The sequence below is a fragment of the Canis lupus genome, chromosome 16 (genome assembly GCF_048164855.1).
Source record: "Canis lupus baileyi chromosome 16, mCanLup2.hap1, whole genome shotgun sequence".
NCBI classification, from domain to species: Eukaryota; Metazoa; Chordata; class Mammalia; order Carnivora; family Canidae; genus Canis; species Canis lupus.
Genome location: NC_132853.1, coordinates 32,276,431 through 32,296,469, shown reverse-complemented (window position 1 = coordinate 32,296,469; position 20,039 = coordinate 32,276,431). Strand labels below are relative to the sequence as shown.

The 20,039-nt window shown below is 36.2% G+C and overlaps 1 long non-coding RNA gene across 22 annotated transcripts in view; it reads right to left on the bottom strand.

The window, feature by feature from the left end:
* Nucleotides 1-20,039, bottom strand: part of LOC140606498 (uncharacterized) — a 55,264-nt gene that overhangs the window by 6,984 nt on the left and 28,241 nt on the right. For 8 of the 22 annotated variants that reach the window (XR_012008836.1, XR_012008839.1, XR_012008824.1 and 5 more), the window contains 2 exons: nucleotides 7,075-7,147; nucleotides 1,372-1,639 (listed from right to left, as the gene is read on the bottom strand). This is a non-coding gene — a long non-coding RNA (uncharacterized lncRNA). Of the gene's footprint in view, nucleotides 1-1,371; nucleotides 1,640-7,061; nucleotides 7,231-17,484; nucleotides 17,635-20,039 lie in introns of all 22 variants that reach the window. The other 14 variants (XR_012008825.1, XR_012008828.1, XR_012008835.1 and 11 more) reach the window with 5 other exon arrangements.

The following is a 20,039-nucleotide window of genomic DNA, read 5'->3' as shown; positions in this document are numbered from 1 at the left end:
TTTAAAAAATAAGATAACTCAAATATAGGAATGCATTATAACCATGGTCACAATATCAGTGAATAGCAGATCTGGATCTCAACTTTAGTTATGTCTGATTTTAGAAGTATTGCTGTCAATTCTGCACCTTTTATCACCATGAGTTAGTGTCTCCAATTTACACTAGATTTTTAAGTAGTCTATGATAAATAGTCTGCAACTAAAGAGGAAGAGCTAATAAAAAGTGAAAGAAAGGGAGGAAAAGCCATTCACTTTGAACTGACTCAAAAACACAGGTAATGCACTTCCTTGCCTATCAGAGGCCTAATCTATGTCAATATTTTTCACTTAACTCTGTTGACAGTGGGGCAGATAATGCTTTGTTGAGAAACAACTAGCCTGTGTGCTGGAGGATGTTTGACAGCATCTCAGGCCTCTACCCACTAGATGCCAGCAACATTCCCTGGTTGTCACAACCAAAAATGTCTCTAGATAATGCCAAATGGCCCCTGGGAGATAAAATCACCCTTGGTTGAAAACTGCTGACCTTATACTAAGAGATAATTTTGAATGTGGTAGGTCATTTAAATCAAACTCCTAGGGATCCCTGGGTGGCGCAGCGGTTTAGCGCCTGCCTTTGGCCCAGGGCGCGATCCTGGAGACCCGGGATCGAATCCCACGTCGGGCTCCTGGTGCATGGAGCCTGCTTCTCTCTCTGCCAGTGTCTCTGCCTCTCTCTCTCTCTCTGTGACTATCATAAATAAATAAAAAAAAAACAAAAACAAACAAACAAAAACTCCTAATATATTCCCTCTTTGTTGGTTGAAACTGAAAAGTGCAACTTAATTTGTTTTTCAAATTCCCACTAAATCTGGAGGACCATGAAACTTAAATTCAATAAGATACATGCAGTGAGATCTGCACACTCAGAAATAAGACAAAATAGATGAGAAATGGTGGCAAGTGCATTACTGGTTGTGTCCTTCTCTGAATAGAAATCTATAAAACAATAAATAAGCTGCCAAGTTCAGCATAGCCTAGCCTTGTCTTTCATAATTCCCCACAGTGTACTTAGAGGAAAAGAGTTTAATTCCTATTGAACTTTTATCCAAATTTAGTAAAAAGCAATATAAATCTTTCTCTGTCCCTCTGCTATTCCCCTACCTGCCACATCATCACTCTTTTGCTTGCTAGTGTAAAGAGTTTGGCTTTGTTTTCAAGAGGGTAGGAAGCTGTCACTTAAGCTGCAATTATGAAAAATGTGCTCTGAATTCATTTCAACAAAGCAGCAATAGGATCCTGACATAGGCAAGTACTTTTCAACTTGGAATCAGGTCAGCTGTCAAATAACTGCATGTAGCTCCTTTAGGACCTTGAATTTTGTTTACTCACCTTTTTATTTCTAACCCTAATACAGTGCCTGATATGTAGTGAAACAAATATAGTAGTCCCCATCACCTCCATCTGTGGTTTTGCTTTCCATGGTCAACCAGGGTCTGGAAGCAGGTGATACTCTTTCTGACAAATTGTCAGAAGGTCCATAGCAGCTTAACACTATCACATGCCTGAGTCATTCACCTAACCTCCTCTCATCACAGGGGCATTTCATCATCTCACATCATCACAAGAAGAAGGGAGAGTGCAATATAGGAATATATTCCTAAAGAGAGAGAGAGAGAGATTGCTTTCACATAACTTTTATTACAATATATTGTTCTGGTTGTTCTATTTTACTATTAGTTATTGTTGTTATAAATCTCCTACTGTGCCTAATGTAGAAGTTGAACATTATCATAGATATGTATGTATAGGAAACAATATGTCACATAGGGTTCAGTATTCTCCAGGGTTTCTTTTTTTAGGATTTTATTTATTTATTCATGAGAGACACACACAGAGAGAGAGAGAGAGGCAGAGACACAGGCAGAGGGAGAAGCAGGCTCCATGCAGGGAGCCTGGACATGGGACTCAATCCCAGGTCTCCAGGATCACACCACGGGCTGAAGGCAGCGCTAAACCGCTGAGCCACCAGGGCTGCCCTCTCCAGGGTTTTAAACATCCCCTGGGGGTCTTGGAACACAGCTCCCACAGATAAGCGGGGACCACTGTATTAATGACTATCAAGTACTTCCATAACTAAAATGAATAAATAAATGTTCAAGGAATATATTATCCATATTGATTTTGAGAAAAATATATGAATTCATACATACAGACACACATACACATACACCCACAAATAAGACACTTTAATGTGAGTGTGAGAACTTTAAGGAAGAACTTTTATCCTAAGTATATATAGTTCATTGCCTTATTGGAGACAGCAAACTATATCCTGAGTTTCTACTGTATAATAACACTATGTTAGTTACTTTTATAACTGCCAGTATGTACTCATTTGTAAGTTTAAAAATATATTCAGGGATGCCTGGATGGCTCAGCAGTTTGACACCTGCCTTTGGCCCAGGATGTGATCCTGGAGTCTTGGGATTGAGTCCCACATCTGGCTCCTTACATGGAGCCTGGTTATCTCTCTGCCTGTGTCTCTGCCTTTCTCTCTGTATCTCTCATGAATTAATGAATATATACATACATATATATATATATATATGTATGTATATATTCAGAACTTAAGGGCAGAAAACTGCCCACATAAATCTAAACATGTTGGGATGTGATAGATAAAAGAAGTAATGCAGAAAATGTAGATATTTCACTTTAGCTGGAAGACAAAAGAAAAAAACTTCATAACATATAAAGGCGTGGCCACTCTATGATAAATATACAAAGTCAAGATTACCTACCTCAAAGAAAAGATTAAACAGATATATATCACTTATGTTATGCGTCTGCTGTGGCATCACTAATGAGGATTTGCTTTTGAATCTATGGAGAAAATGTGAGTTCATGCACAAATGTGTATATCTTGACTATACATGTTTTCTGTTTCTAAACATTTGTAATCTGCCTTTTCTGCCAATATAATCATTAAGCAAAAATGCTAAAATCTACAAAAAGAAGCAAAATAACATGCAAAAAGTTACTCTATACAAAATACTATTCTTGAATATTGAGAACTCATGGATTGTCTTCGTCGATTCAAGCTATAAAAGAATACCACAGACATGGGGACTTTAAACAACAGAAACTTATTTCTCACAGTTCTGGCAGCTAGAAGCCCAAGATGAGGGTGTCAGCATGGTTGGGTTCTGGTGAGAGGCCTCTTTTATGTGACAGGTGGCCATTTTCTCCCTGTATCCTCAAATGGCAGAGAGCAGAGAGAGAAGCAAGCACTCTCTTGGGATCCTTATAGGGACACTAATCCCATCCACTAATCTTCCATTCTCCTGACCTCAGCTAATCCTAATTACCTTCCAAAGACCTGACTTTCTCATACTATCACTCTAGGGAGAAGGGTCTCAACGTATGAATTTTGAGGGGGACCACAGACATTCCGTCCATAACATGGATATTATTGGGTTTGGGTTCAACCATATTCTACTGCTTGCATTTCATTATATTTGCTTTTTCATTTGCCTGTACTGTTTCCCTTGCTGGAAACATGTTAAACCTTCTTTTTGGTTTTTTGGGGGTTTTGTTCTGTTCTGTTTTGTTGTTTTATTCATTGCATGATTAAATGTACATTCTCTTGGTAAATTTCCTGACATCATTACCCTGAATTAGATTTCTTTCCTATGAACTCTAACTGAATCCTCTTTGGGAAGTTAGCATGGCATTCATCATACTGACTTTCAATTGGTAGTTTAATACAATTAGTATTAATAGCATGACTAATAATTTAATTAATACACACATTTCACCTTATATTTCAAATGTCTTAAAATGCAGAAAATAAATCAAATATATAAAAAATATTCAGTGCTCTGTGAACAAACAAGGTGTCAATCATGCCATGTCATCTAATTCTCAACCTGGCACAATCCTAATGAACTTCCACAGCAGAAATTTTTATCTCAGCTTTTAAACTTAAGATTTTGCCTAAAATATGTCATTCATGGATCATTACTCTATGGATTTCAGAACTGACTCATTAAATTCTCAGCTAAGGGGTGTTTGTAGTTACATACCTAAAAAAAGTAATTTGGCTAGTTGTGCAGTAAATATTTACCTGCAGGAGCCTAAAATTGCCAATGTTTATACGCTTGAGTAACTGATTGTCACTTCCGGCATGCTTTACTGTGCTAATATTCTGCAGTGTAAGCTGAATTCTTAACTACTTCCTAACTTGAAGGTAGTTTTGGGGCTACACTGAATCTAACAATATCCCCCAGAGAAACTGGGGAATGTTAGTGTGTTGAAATTCTATTATTAACTAAAATTTTCTCTTCGTATTTAATGAATTAATGCCTCTGTATCCTAATTCACAGCTGATGGCAGCTTTAAGTGCTCTTTTCTCCTGGAAGTGGCAAGTCCCAACTTACTATGGAGACAACTCCTTGCAAGATAAATGGCACCAGGCAACTATTTTCAACCAAACTATTGCTTATTAGGGTAAGATGTTTACAGTCATTTTTTAATCCAAATTATAGGATTTCTCTCCTTATCTTTACTCAATTTTAAGGAAAGTTCAAAAGATATTCAAACTCTGCTTCTTTTTCCTCAGATGTATTTCAAAATCAAAGATTTTCCCTATGTCTTCAGGGATGGCAAAGATGAGGAGACGGTGAAATAACTTTCTGCAGTTGGCCTTTCTGAGAATCAAGCTTCTCTATCCTGGCTATAATAATTTATTCTTGTGTAGATTCTCACATAAATGATAATCATGTTTATTATGAGCCTTGAGAAACAGCAAAATTTATATTTATTAGACATTCTCAATTCCATGTCTCACACAGCAGCCAGAACATACTATTACATGGAATGAAAACCAGAAGGCACTAAACACAGAAAGAGCATATAGCATTAAGCACTCACTGTATGAATTGCTTCATACTGGATGTTATCTTTTTATTAGAGATATGGTTTTAACTAGCTTAGTTCCCTCAACTCAGTGAGAGGTTCATGATCCTTTTTTTTTTTTTTTTTTTTTTTTTGGCATCTCCTTCATAACTAAATAACTATGTGGTAAGATTTATTCAAACTAAGCTAAAATTACTCTCATTTGGCAAGAGATCAAGTCTTAATAAAATAACATGTTTAAACACTTTTAGTACCAGGATGCACTAAATACTCCTAGAAAAAATTGACAGTTTCCCCACAGATGAACTCTGAATCTATTACTTTTTATTGCTTTAAATAAATGACATACGCACACTTAGGCAAATAATATTCCACATTAATGCCAAAATACAGTGTAGCCCAACAGGGGCTTTGTGAACCTCCATATCATTGGCTGCCTTATTTCCAGATCATAAACTTGACTAAATCTCATGTCTTAGGGAGTACAAACCTACTACTAACCATTCATCTTAGGAAATGCATGTTCATGTGGCTTGAACTGACATGAAACAAACTTAAAGGATATGTAGTGAGCTCTGACAATCACTTATATATTTTCCTTGTGAGGCAAATGGTGATAATTCTTTTAGTAGCCAAAGTATAATTGACCTAGAATAATCTTTTTCCAACCAAGATACATAGCAAGAAAAAACAATTAACATAATATTGAGTTGCTGGTAACTTTAAGTTAACCTGTGCTAAGGAAGTTTGTATCAGAAATCATAGGTTTGGGTTAAATTTAGAGAAAAGGGAATATGTGAAACCTAAAGTCTTTTTAGTTGCAATTAAATATAATCTATATTTATAATTTATAATCTATAATCTATATATAATTAAGAATTATAACTTCATTGGTACATAGTAAATTTACAAAGTCATTTTTTCCTGCTATAGATATTTCAGTGTGTGTATGTACAGGTATATGTATCCATATGTAAGTATGTATGTATGCACATAATATTTTTGCAGATTATGACTACAATTATTATTAACAAGTACTTTGGATAGCTTCCCTAAAATTCTTAAGTAAACAATAGAAAAATTTAGTTCTATGCAACCATATGTACAGGTATATAAGTGCATGCACAGACACACACCCGCATACACACTCATGCTTTTGTTGGATAGTATTTATGTATATATTAAAGAATGGAGTTTCTGCTACCCTAAGTAGAGAAATCTAGTTAAGCACCACTTCTTGCAAAAAGTACATCTGAGTATGAAATGTAAATAGCACAGTTATTAAGTATACCAGCTTTGGAGTTAGACTCAAAGGTTCCAATCCAGCTTGCAAATACCAGCTTTGTGACTGTTGAAAAGGACTTTTCTTCTCTAATTCTTAGTGTTCTAATGTTATAAAAGAGTGTTAATAATGTACTATATCATAGAATCGTTACGATGATTAAGAGAAACAATGTTCACAAAGTACTTATTGCATTTCAAATTAATTAGTATCTGAAATAGAAGAGTCAACAAATATGTGATATAATACTAACTAAAATAACTAAACTAATACTTTAATAATGATTAAAGGAATTCAAGATGTACTCTCTAATCCTATGAAAAATATCTATTAGCTTGCAATTTCACCTTCACATATGTATTTTTATGTTATTAATTTTTTCATTTGTTCTTAGGAGATTCATTGAACCCCTCTACTCTTCTTTTATTGTCCTAGCAAATGGGATGGGATGGGATGGTGGTCAAAACAAACATAGTCTTTTCCTTATGGAGCTTGCAAAGTAGTAGGGAGAAAGAGATAATAATCATGTAAATGCATGACTATAATTATGACAATGGCCAAAAATTTTTTTAAGATTTTATTTATTTATTCATGAGAGACACAGATAGAGAGTGAGGCAGAGACACAAGCAGAGGGAGAAGCAGGCTCCATGCAGGGAGCCCAATGTGGGAATCAATCCCAGGACTCCAGGATCAAGCCCTGGGCCAAAGGCAGACACTAAACCACTGAGCCACCCAGGGATCCCTGACAATGGCCAAAAATTTAAATTGAAGTTGCTAAGGAATTATTTACGAGGAAGATCTATTGTAATCTGAGATACAGTCACAAATACAAGATGTCATATGCAATATTTGGGACATATTTCTACTAAAATACTTACAGTATCTGTTTACCTGAAATAATTATTTATCTGCAATTCAAATTTAGAGAGACTTCTCCAAGAAGAATTAGTTCCTGAGTTGACAACTGTAGAATAAGAAAGCAGCATCAAGGTAAAAGGGGTGCAGAATGTTGGAGTTTTACTGAGGTAGAAGAGGTAGCAAGGTATCCTGAAATGGAGAGAGTATTAGTATATTTTAAGAATTGATGGTGCTGTTGTGCTGGGACTCAGAAAACAAGACAGGTGGTGTTGCATAGGGCTAAAGACATAGTCAGGTCTAGATAAGCAAGAATCTTGATCCATACTTGATTGGAAATCACTAAAAGTTTTAGGCATTAGAGTAGCATCAGATTTACATGTTAGTCACAGGAACTTTTTCAACAGCACCTCTATCACTTTTGACACACAGCTCTTCTTGGCAGAGTTGCTCCAAGGTGCACTTATTGATCACCTCACAAAGTCAAGGAAAAAGAACACAAATAGCCACGTGGCAAGGGCAAGCGTATTGAGGTGCTATGATGGAAAGTGGAAAAGTGCTGAATTTCAGGGCTGAAATGAACAACTCTGAGAATCCTGTGGATAAATATTTATTGTTATACTCAATTAGTATTTTCACCAGGATAATTGTCAATTTCTGTATTTGAAAGACTTTTGATATCTATCATCAAATTCTTTTTTTTAAGATTTTATTTATTTATTCATGAGAGACACACAGAGAAAGGCAGAGACATAGGCAGAGGGAGAAGCAGTTTCCATGTGGGGAACCTGATGTGGGACCCGATCCCAGGACCCCGGGATCACAACCTGAGCCAAAGGCAGACACTCAATCACTGAGCCACCCAGGTGCCCCCATGTCTTTTGTGTTCTTAATATTAACTTTGGTAAAAAAAAAAAAAATCAACTGCATTTACCTTTACATATAGAGTTATGTTAAATAAAGACATCCATACAGAATCAAGAGAGAAATGTAAGTAAGCCATTTCTCATTAACTAACTTATGGAAACAAGAACAAATCTGTAATTCGAAACACACGAAGCAGAGATAATGTACTGGCATTAAATGAGACTTTAAACTTAAAGCATTATACAAACAATAGCTATTAAGTTGCAGGGGTTATGAAATACTATGCTGCTTAAGTTAAAAAATTGAAAAAAGAAAAACCCAAATCCTGAATGTCCTGTTTGTGGAGAGAAGCAGCAAATATTTTGAAAGATTATTGTGTAGGCAAAAGTTGGTGGGAGGGTATTGGCTATAATATGTTTCAGTTTAATATATTGTATCTATCCTTTAACATAGGGCAAAGATGAGGTAAATATTGTTTTCCTTATTTTTTAAAATGAACTACATAGGAGAACCCACAGTAAATATGATAACCTGAGAAGTGAACAACAGGTAAGATAATTTTGGAAATATTCAGGCGTGAGTTTCTATGGATTTAGTATATGTTAACATAACTTGGCCTAAATACTACTGCAAGTGAATTACTGTTTATGGGGTCAGCAGTGCGTGTGCAACAAGCCCATGAGGTCTGTATTATTATCTCCATTTTGCAGATGAGAAAATGGAGGCTCAGTGAATTTGAGTAATTTGCTGACTGTGACACAAGTATGGAGTAAAAGCACTAGGGCTGAAGCTTAGATCTGCCTGATACTGGCACCTGTCCTCATTCTCCTCTGTCCATTCCATCTCAGAAATCTCATCCTACTAGAGTATAGACAATTGTTCATGGACCAACTCACTTTTTTCATATACAGAAACCAGTTGGCCCCTATATGAAACACACAATAGTGAGAGAATAGAGAAGGGAGGGAAAGCAAAGTTTTCCATCAAGTGTAGCCTCCTAGAAATTCAAAAGGGTACAAGGTGTCAAAACCCAGGTACTCCCTTCAGCAGTGATTGGTAGGGTTTGCTACTGGTTAACAATGGAAAGGTCGAGAGCCCATCTCAATACCTTTGAGATATGAACACTGAGGGAAATGTTTCAGCAACCTGCAGGGGATGTGTTATATTTGTCTTCTTGCCTCAGGAACTCACCAATTATGTGAAAATGCCAACTGGTTTCCTTACCTGATTTTGAGTAACACCTCCCAAGAAAATAAAAATGTCCAGAGATAGTACGCAAAAATCACACAAGACGGAAATATTGAAAAGACTTTTTTTTTTCCTGAGGAGGCGGAGACAAATTAAAATATTTCAAGAGTAAGCAATTAAAGAAAATGGTAGAGAACGAAAAGCGAAGGAGAAATACTCATATAGAAGCAATACAGAAACATTAATATTGAAAAGGTTTTCTTGGTTAATAGATTGTTAATTATGAAACTCAGGATTGAAGCAGTATATTCTATGATGCTGTAAACCAAAAACTTACACACAAATACATGCAAATTTTGTTTATGACTACAGAAGCACAATACATGCACGGATGTGCACATCTAGAAGGATGTCGTTACCGGTATCTGTGGCTGTTTGGGGGTGACAGAATCAGGTGTCTTTTTACCCCTCCTATTTGCAAAATTGTGCCTTCTCTATTATCCACGATGAAAATGGAATACTTACCCATAACATAAATGTGTACCTCTTCCCATGAAGGTTCCACAACTTTCCACAACATACAGAAAATTCACAAGAATTATGAAGATCAAGGGAGTGTGTTTTGTGTGTGAAGATGCCTCTAATGATGTGTGGAAATACCCTTTTAAAAAAAAGATTTTATTTATTTATTCAAGAGACAGAGAGAGAGAGAGGCAGAGACACAGGCAGAGGGAGAAGCAGACTCCATGCAGGGAGCCGGATGCAGGACTCGATCCCAGGACCCTGGGATCACAACCCCAGCCAAAGGCAAATGCTCAACCATTGAGCCCCCCAGGTGTCCCTAGAAACACCCTTTAGAGAGAGAGAAAGAGAGAGATAGAGTATCGGTTATATTCATACCTAGCATAACCACAGAGTATGCTTTTGTTCTGGAATGTTCTGTTCTATGTTTTGTTCTGGTATTATTTGCCAAGAATTATAATCTTTTTTTTTTTTTTCCTATCATATACTTCACTTAGTACAGGTGAGTATCAGACATTTTTCTTTTGCTTTCCCACCTTGGACTATCCAGCATCTGAGCCCCTTTGGGTATTTTCAAAATCCTTTTATTATAAGCCTTTGTGGGTGGAAGAGACTGCATTTATCTCAGCCTCCTGCTACTAATATATAAATAGGCACATGACCCAGGTTTGTCCTATCAAAGATGCCCATCCTAGTAAGGGTTTTAGTAGAAGCAAAGACATATTGAGCTTCCAGGGCACCGATGACAGAACAAAATCATGTGTCCAGTAGAAGTGCTTGGTGCAAGCAATGGGATTTGTCCACTGCTCAGCAAAGAAAAGGGAAAATTGAATGTAGATACCTGGAGCACACAGTAGGGGTTAAAAAACTAAATTTGATTTACTCAGATATCATTTATGATATTTTAACATCAGTTTTAGGTAAAGGGATGGTATAGTTCTCACCAGATGTGGTAGGAATGTTTGCTTATTATTGTTCCAAAAATGTGAGGGATTTAAAGTTGTTACTGCAAAAGAAAATCCTCTAATCAAATGCATGTTGTCTGCTATTAAGGACAGTAGATGTTCATTCATAAAATATGCATTTGGTGCATAAAATATGCTTTCTCTGTGTCAGGCACTATGTTGCTAGAAAGAAAAAAACATGATGAATCTCTTCTCTCTAGAAATGTCTCCTTTACACTGTCTCAGTTACTTTTTATCCATATCAGAATATTTTGTTCATTTGTTTGTATCCCATTCATTTGTGAATTCCTTGGGGGATATGGGACTTATTTTCTATTTATTTATGTTCCTAGAACATAACACAATCTCTCATACATAACTGGCTTTCAAAAATGTATACTGAGTGAATAAATGAATGAATGAATAAAAAATGACATAAGTAAGTAGCCTGAACAATCACCCTCAGTGAGTTCTATTTGCATCCCAGTCAACTTGCTTATCAGTGACATAAGGGAACCCAGAAGGCAAGCTAATCAAACACACAGATGCTGTCTGTGTCGTGTCAGGAATACCTAAGACATATAATGACAATCAGAGATCTCAATATTTATTATCTGATGTAAGTGAAGAAAAGATTTGGAAGAGTTTATTATAAAAGATTTTAACCTGGTCCTTTAAAAAATAGTCAACTGTCTAAGAAGAAGCTGGGATAGATCTGACTTAAAAACAGGTAATAGAGGAGTGCCTGGCTCTCAGTAGAGCATAGGAATCTTGATCTCAGGGTTGTGAGTTGGAGATTCATGTTCAGCATAGAGATGGCTTTACAAAAAAAACAGGTAGTAGAATGTGATAAATAAACAAATGAAAAGTGAATAACAACTGACAGTACCCTCTGTGAGGCAGTAGTGAAATGGGACTCCTCACATCGATTCTATGTGTAAAGAAGAGAGACAGCCATCCCCACTGTGCTGCACTCAGACTCTGCATTGAAAACTGTGTTCTTGGGGCCTGGGTGGCTCAGTCAGTTAAGCATCTGCCTTTGGCTCAGGTCATGGTTTCTGTGTCCTGGGATGAAGCCCCACAATGGGTCTGGCTCGTCAGGGAGTCTGTTTCTCTCTCTCTCTCTCTCTCTCTCTCTCTCTCTCTCTCTCTCTCCTTCTGCCCCTCACTACTGCTTATTCTCTCTCTCTCTCTCTTTCTCTCTCTCTCTTTCTCTCAAATTAATAAACAAAATCTTTAAAAAGAAAGAAAAGAAAACTGTGTGCTCTGCAGCTCTGCATTTGAAGGTTACTGAAAAAAGTAGACCACATTTCAGAAAGTGTGATTCTCATGGTGAAGTGTTTGAAAACTATAATAGACACTTTGACCATCTGAGGAAATGTAGGCTAGAAACACTTAGCATGAGAATAATGTAATTAACTCAAGATCTACCATGTAGAATTTAGTTATTTGAATTCTAAAGTGCCCAGTCATTTTTTTCAGACTAGGCATAGAGCAGCAAGTCGGGTTCAAAGAGCTGAGGAGAGAGAAGAGTAAAGCAAAGTATAAGACGGGCAAATGAACAGACAACCTGAAACATGGGTTATGGACAGAGGCCTGTTTTGACCTGTTTTCTGTGCTTTAAAGACTGGCATGTACCAGTCTTTAAAGCACATTTATAGGGTAAGGGCAAATGCATACACGGAGGCAGGACAAATAGGCTAATGTGTTCATAAACAGATCTTAAGGAGCATGTGTTCCAGTAAACTTTTTTATAAAATAAGATGATGGTAATACAAAGATGACAGTGAGGGGCACCTGGCTGGCTCAGTAAGTTAAGCATCTGACTCTTGATTTTAGATCAGGCCATGAGATCGAGCCCCACCTTGGTTTCCATGGTTAGCAAGGAGTCTGCTTGAGATTCTCTCTCCCCTTCTCCCTTTGCACCATGCTCTCTAAAATAAATAAATAAGTCTTAAAAAAAAAAAAAGTAAAAGCTGACAGTGAACATGGGATAGGGAGGGCAGGTCCAAGTGCCATGACTGGAATTCTTTGAGTAGTGATTAATGATGTCAGAGAGGTTATAGAAGAAAATCCTAGTTTCAGGTAAAGTTTGTATACGAGGAATTCTTAAAAACATGTTCAATTAAAAAACTCTTTGCCTTTATTCAACTTATAAAAGTGACAGATTTTTTTCCAATTAACATGAAGCTTTTGAAATGTTATATATAGAAATACTTAAGATACTTTATAAATTAAGCTTATTATTTATGCATGGAGGAAAACTGAAGAGTATTTTTTTAACCTTTAAAATCCATTTCTCCTATTCAGAAGTAACATAGCACAGACTCTGAGACTATCTGAATTAAATTCTGAGTTCTGATATTTTCTGGCTCAATTGATCGTTAAGAAGTTAGTTAACCTGTATTTGCCTAGGTTTTATCTGTCAAATCAGGACAATAATAGTGCACTGTATTGAATGAGATAGTAATAATTTAGAAAAATATCTGTTGTATGGTAAGCAAGAAAGTTTTGCTGAAATTGTCATCTTGCATATAATGATATTAACATATCTGAGAAGTAAATTTGATATAGCCTATGCATGTTATGGTGCATCATATATTCTCTCCATGTATAACTAACTATGAGGTTCAGCAAGGGTATTTTCCTGGTTTTTTTTTTTAATAGTAGAAATATATTTTTAGCTTTTAAGATATATTCACCAATCTGATTCTTTTTAAAGAATATTTATTTATTTTAAAGAGAAACAGAGAGCGAGATGGGGGGCAGAGAGAAAAGGAGAGAGAGAATCTCAAGCAGACTCTTTGCTGAGCATGGAGCCCAAAGTGGGGCTTGATCTTACAACCCATGAGATCATGACCTGAGCTGAAATCACAAGTTGGGACACTTAATCAACTGACCCACTCAGGCACTCCTCATCAATCTCATTTTTTATCTTCCAGTTGGGTTCCATTGATTACTTGTCTGATTTAAGGATGTTGCTTGTGTATAGAATAGGGTTAATTGAACTGGTTCAGGCAAGAGCAAATCCACTGATTTATAAGGGATATGAGATTCCTCAGGAATTTATTGTGTTCCTGCAGGGGCTCTGGCATTATGTTAGAAGCTAGGAACAAGTAAGGTGTTAAACAGTGGAATCCCAACTTTAGTGAAGGAAACAGAGGGGTTATTATAATTCCAATAATCAGTGTGTCACAGCAATGCAATGAGTGACAAGGGTTAACCTATAAGGATCTGAGGAAAAATGGGAAAATACAAGGAAGGCTGTCAGAGGAGGGGATTTCTGAGCTGAAATTAATGGTTGAAAAAGATTTTAAGCTAACTTTGTTTCAATCCCATCTTCCCAATTACATACATTTCCTTTTTAAAAAAAAATATTTTTTAATGTTCTCCCTTAAAGTTGTTTTTTTTTCCAAACTGCAACAGTAGAATGAATAATGTTAGTTACACAAAGGAGATAATACAATACAAAGGTACAAAGGCAAAACAACATTTTTTTCCCTTCACTACATCCCATTCTACTTCTTTCTCAAACTCCATTCAGTATTTAAATCCTTGCCAGATTCTTTCCACAACTTTTCCATGCTCTTGAATTGCATATTAACTATAAGCCTGAAATGCATGTAGCTTCTGAAACTCTGTGTGTGTGTGTGTTTGTGTTTTAAAAAGTTTTAGGTTTCTGTTTGCTCATTTTTATTTTTAAAAAATCATGCATATACATCACTTATCTGCTTTTTTTATATTACTTGAAAAACTGCATTTTAATATTATGGTACACTTCACATAGACAAACCATTATGATGTAGCATGTATACATAAAATATTAAAATTAATGTTGTAACAACTGTTAAAAGCTTTGGAAACCATAGGTACCCTTCTTCAACTAAATATCTTTTCCCTACTCATTGCCAACGTGCTCCCAAGAGAGAACCACTGTCTTAAATTTTTAATAATTTACTTTTATTAACTTGAGAATATTGCATATATAAATCATGTCAGTAGATATTAGCTAGCTCCCTCTTTTTTCTAATTTTTGTGAACGTGAAAGTACTCACATATGCATTATTTACATAAAGGGTATCATATTACACCTTGTTTTTTATCTGATTTTAATATTCTTTTTTCTTTTACTCCACATTTCCTTCTTTTCCTCTCCTCCACCCACTTTCACCTACTTTAACCCCATCCCACAGACAACCCATTTTAAAAACGTATTCAGTCTTGTTTTTTTCTATACTTTGTTCCCAGCTCATTTGACCATATACAAATACTACTGTTAGAAGTTGTACATATTGCAAATATTCATACAAAGTGAAAACATAATGTATATAATCATCTGTGTAAATATATATTTATTTTAAAATTTATTTAAAATGGAATGTTATAATTGTGTTTTACATTGCTTATTCAGTAATAGCTAAAAGAACTTGACCTGAATCAAATGATATAACTTCATTTTTTCTTTTTTTTTACTTATTTCCACTATGGACACCACTTTAATAAACATGCATATGCATAAAGGCTTTGACTAGGCCTTTACCACTTTAGGATAGATTTCTAGGAGTGAGATTATTGAAGTTAAAGATATTTTTAATTCTAAGGGTGCCTAGATGGCTCGGTTTCTTAAGCATCTCACTTTGGATCAGGTAATGATCTCAAGGTCCTGGGATGGAGCCCAGAGTCAGGCTGCCTGCTGCGCAGGGAGCCTACTCCTCCTTCTCCACCTGCCCCTCCCCTTGCTGGTCCTCTGTGTCTCTCTCTCCCTCAAATGAATAAATAAAATCTTTTTTTGAAAGAGATATTTTTAATTCTAGTAAGTGTTATTTCATACTTTTGTAAAAATGGTTTAACATTTCTATTTCCAAAAGAAATCTATGAGAGAATACTTTTATTCATATCCCTACCAGAAATAGATCTTATTTCTCTCTCTTTTTATTTTACTTGCTGCTCTAGTGGGTAAAAATGATATCTCATTGGTATTTTAATTTGTAAGCTTCTGATCAATATTTAATTTGACTGTCTTATTTGTATGAAACTATTACATTTTCTTCTCTGTTGTCTATTTTCATTCTTTGATCATTTTTCTTTAAGCCATTTTAGTTATTTCTTGACACTTTGTAGGAATCTTGTTGTAATGTAAATATTATCTCCTTATCTGTTATTTGTTTTATAATTTTATTCAATAATCTTATTTTTCTATTAATATTATATTGTTATAAACTGGGCAACAACACAAAATGAATACCAAGGGTATATATATGAAACTGTCAGAGACATGGCTTAATCAGAAACCTCAGTTAGCTGTCTCAAACACAAGGAAATAAAAGAATCTCCAAAAACAGAATCTCTTGTGATTTTCTAATCTCTTGACAAGGGAGATGGTCCTTTGTTACTGAAGAGTAGAAGATTTAAAGACTAAACTTTCTGGCCATGAAGGAGATTTAGCCGTTTGCTACTGTTACATAGTTCAAAAGAACACCCTCTGCTCCCTATAAGCAAGGAAATGTGCCCTTGAAAAATATAATACATAATCCTCACAGCTGGAATTAAAACAAATAGAGTTTAATGTGCTGATAAAACCATGGTTATCATATTATTTGACCACTTGGGGATTTTAGCTCTCCGTGGGTCAAACTTCAGGACTGATTGCCACCTATGAATAGCATCCAAATGAATTCCTTAAAGTAGATAAATGTAGATATCTACTCCTCACAACTGTTCTATCTGTTGTTTTAGCCAGATACTGTCTTTGGCCATTTGGGGGAACCTAGTAGCCTCTAGCAAACGGGAATGTAATTAACATCAGAACTCTAGGTGTGCAATATGTAATTACACTCCATTAGAATCTATCAAAATGAGATTATAATTACACTTTGCACATGCCACATTTCTTGTAAGGTTGGCAATTCAGACCTCCGCTAATAAATACAAAGTGCTCTGCATTCTGTAGACCTCTTAGTCCATTTAATGATGACCCATCCACAGCCAGCTTCATTTTTAACAGAATAAAGGTGTTGAAATGGAGTTTGAATATTAACAACAAGAAACTAACTAAAATGTGTTATCTACAGATGGGGAAAGTCACAAAAGTCAAAAAAGCAAGCAAACAAACAACAAAGCAGGAGAGTAAGCCTGATTTAATGTGACAAAATTTATTTAGCAGGATTTTTAGAAACTAAACCCCAATTTTGGACCAAGTGTTTGATTTATGCTAAATTTGTGACACTTGACTTTCCAAAAGGCTTTTAGTGTTGCCAATATCTCTTGTTTAACCAAAATTTAATAAAACAAAAATCAACAACCAGAGGAGGGAAAGTTAAAAATAAAACTGAGCACTTACCAAGCAAGGTACTTTATATTGTGAATATCTGATTTAAGCCACACAACAAGCCTGCAAAGGAATTATTTTCCCTATTTTACTGAAGGAACAATGCAGGTCTGTGAGGTTGTGTAACTTGCCTACAGTCCCTTAGTTAGTAAATGTTAAAGCTGAGATTTCAGTCCAGAGCTTTGTGACTCAGGAAGCTATGATGTATCCTATAACCATGCCTCTACCAGGCACACACAGACCAGCATGTGATAAATCTCTGGTTAAGCTTTACTTTCAAACCAACACCATCTCCCGCTCCCCAAAAAAGAAGAAGCAATCAAGATTTGTGTGAACATGAAGAAAAGGTAAGAAAAACACCACAACAACAAAACTAAAGAAAATTCAGGGCAACAGAAAGTTTTGGACAGAGCACTGAAAAGAGCATTGGAATTGGATATGCAGAGGAAAAAAAAGCATACTTCTATAGAAGTCAAGTAGTAGGTATTGATATTACCTGATCTATATCATAGAGAATTTGGCTTTTATTTTTCCAAATTTTAATAGTCCATAAAAGATTGAATTTGAAGTAGATAGAGGGGTGCCTGGATGACTCACCCCATTGAGTGTCCAACTCTTGGTTTCCACTCAGGTCATGATCTCAGGGTTGTGAGATTGAGCCCAACATTGGACTCTGTGCTCAGCAGTCTGCTTGAGATTCTCTGCCTCTGCACCTCCTCTGCACATGCTTCCTGTTTCTCTCTTTTTCTATCAAATAAATAAACAAAATCTCAAAAAATAATTACAAGATATACAGTAAGTAGAGTCTAATTAGAAAATTCTTAGGTTCTAGCACAATGCCCAAAGTCTGTTTGTCCCATGTTTTCATAAAGTAATCACAGTAAGACAAAATGATTCTCAATCTAGAGGATGGTAGTCAATCCAGTGGAAAAGCCACAACAAATGGACTGCATGGAATGTTTTAATTGAACACATTCAGAGAAGATGGGTAGAATGATCACAGTCCCTTATATTAACTAGAAACCTACAGTGCACATAGCTTCTCACACTCCACTGTCAAAGAGGAAACATGAGACAAAAGGGGAAACAAGAGTTAGTAGAAATCCCATAAACCAACCTCTCCATTTCATAGGATGAGCTAATCAAATTTTTCTCTACAAGAAATTAAGGAGTCAATCCCATTTACAATTGCACCCAAAAGCATAAGATACCTAGGAATAAACCTAACCAAAGAGGTAAAATATCTATACCCTAAAAACTACAGAACACTTCTGAAAGAAATTGAGGAAGACACAATGAGATGGAAAAATATTCCATGCTCATGGATTGGCAGAAATAATATTGTGAAAATGTCAATGTTACTCAGGGCAATTTACACGTTTAATGCAATCCCTATCAAAATACCATGGACTTTCCTCAGAGAGTTAGAACAAATTATTTTAAGATTTGTGTGGAATCAGAAAAGACCCCGAATAGCCAGGGGAATTTTAAAAAAGAAAACCATATCTGGGGGCATCACAATGCCAGATTTCAGGTTGTACTACAAAGCTGTGGTCATCAAGACAGTGTGGTACTGGCACAAAAACAGACACATAGATCAATGGAACAGAATAGAGAACCCAGAAGGGGACCCTCAACTTTATGGTCAACTAATATTCGACAAAGCAGGAAAGACTATCCACTGGAAGAAAAGACAGTCTCTTCAATAAATGGTGCTGGGAAAATTGGACAGCCACATGCAGAAGAATGAAACTAGACCACTCTCTTGCACCATACACAAAGATAAACTCAAAATGGATGAAAGATCTAAATGTGAGACAAGATTCCATCAAAATCCTAGAGGAGAACACAGGCGACACCCTTTTTGAACTCGGCCACAGTAACTTCTTGCAAGATACATGCACGAAGGCAAGAGAAACAAAAGCAAAAATGAACTATTGGGACTTCATCAAGATAAGAAGCTTTTGCACAGCAAAGGATACAGTCAACAAAACTAAAAGACAACCTACAGACTGGGAGAAGATATTTGCAAATGACGTATCAGATAAAGGGCTAGTTTCCAAGATCTATAAAGAACTTCTTAAACCCAACACCAAAGAAACAAACAATCCAATCATGAAATGGGCAAAAGACATGAACAGAAATCTCACAGAGGAAGACATAGACATGGCCAACATGCACATGAGAAAATGCTCTGCATCACTTGCCATCAGGGAAATACAAATCAAAACCACAATGAGATACCACCTCACACCAGTGAGAATGGGGAAAATTAACAAGGCAGGAAACAACAAATGTTGGAGGGGATGTGGAGAAAAGGGAACCCTCATACACTGTTGGTGGGAATGTGAACTGGTGCAGCCACTCTGGAAAACTGTGTGGAGGTTCCTCAAAGAGTTAAAAATAGACCTGCCCTATGACCCAGCAATTGCACTGTTGGGGATTTACCCCAAAGCTTCAGATGCAATGAAACACCGGGACACCAGCACCCCGATGTTTATAGCAGCAATGGCCACAATAGCCAAACTGTGGAAGGAGCCTCGGTGTCCAACGAAAGGTGAATGGATAAAGAAGATGTGGTTTAAGTATACAATGGAATATTACTCAGCCATTAGAAACGACAAATACCCACCATTTGCTTCAACGTGGATGGAACTGGAGGGTATTATGCTGAGTGAAGTAAGTCAATCGGAGAAGGACAAACAGTGTATGTTCTCATTCATTTGGGGAATATAAATAATAGTGAAAGGGAATATAAGGGAAGGGAGAAGAAATGTGTGGGAAATATCAGAAAGGGAGACAAAAAATAAAGACTCCTAACTCTGGGAAACGAACTAGGGGTAGTGGAAGGGGAGGAGGGCGGGGGTGGGGGTGAATGGGTGACGGGCACTGAGGGGGACACTTGACGGGATGAGCACTGGGTGTTATTCTGTATGTTGGTAAATTGAACACCAATAAACAATTAATTTATTTAAAAAACAAATATTTCTCTACAAATTTATAAACATAAACCCATCACTGGTGAGTATACCAGCCTAGAAATGTTAAAGGAAAGGATTTTCAAAGATATTTACTTTACTGCAGTTTCTAATATGAGGAAACAAAGGCTAAGACAAGTGCTATGAGTCAACCTGAGTTATAATTAGTAGAAA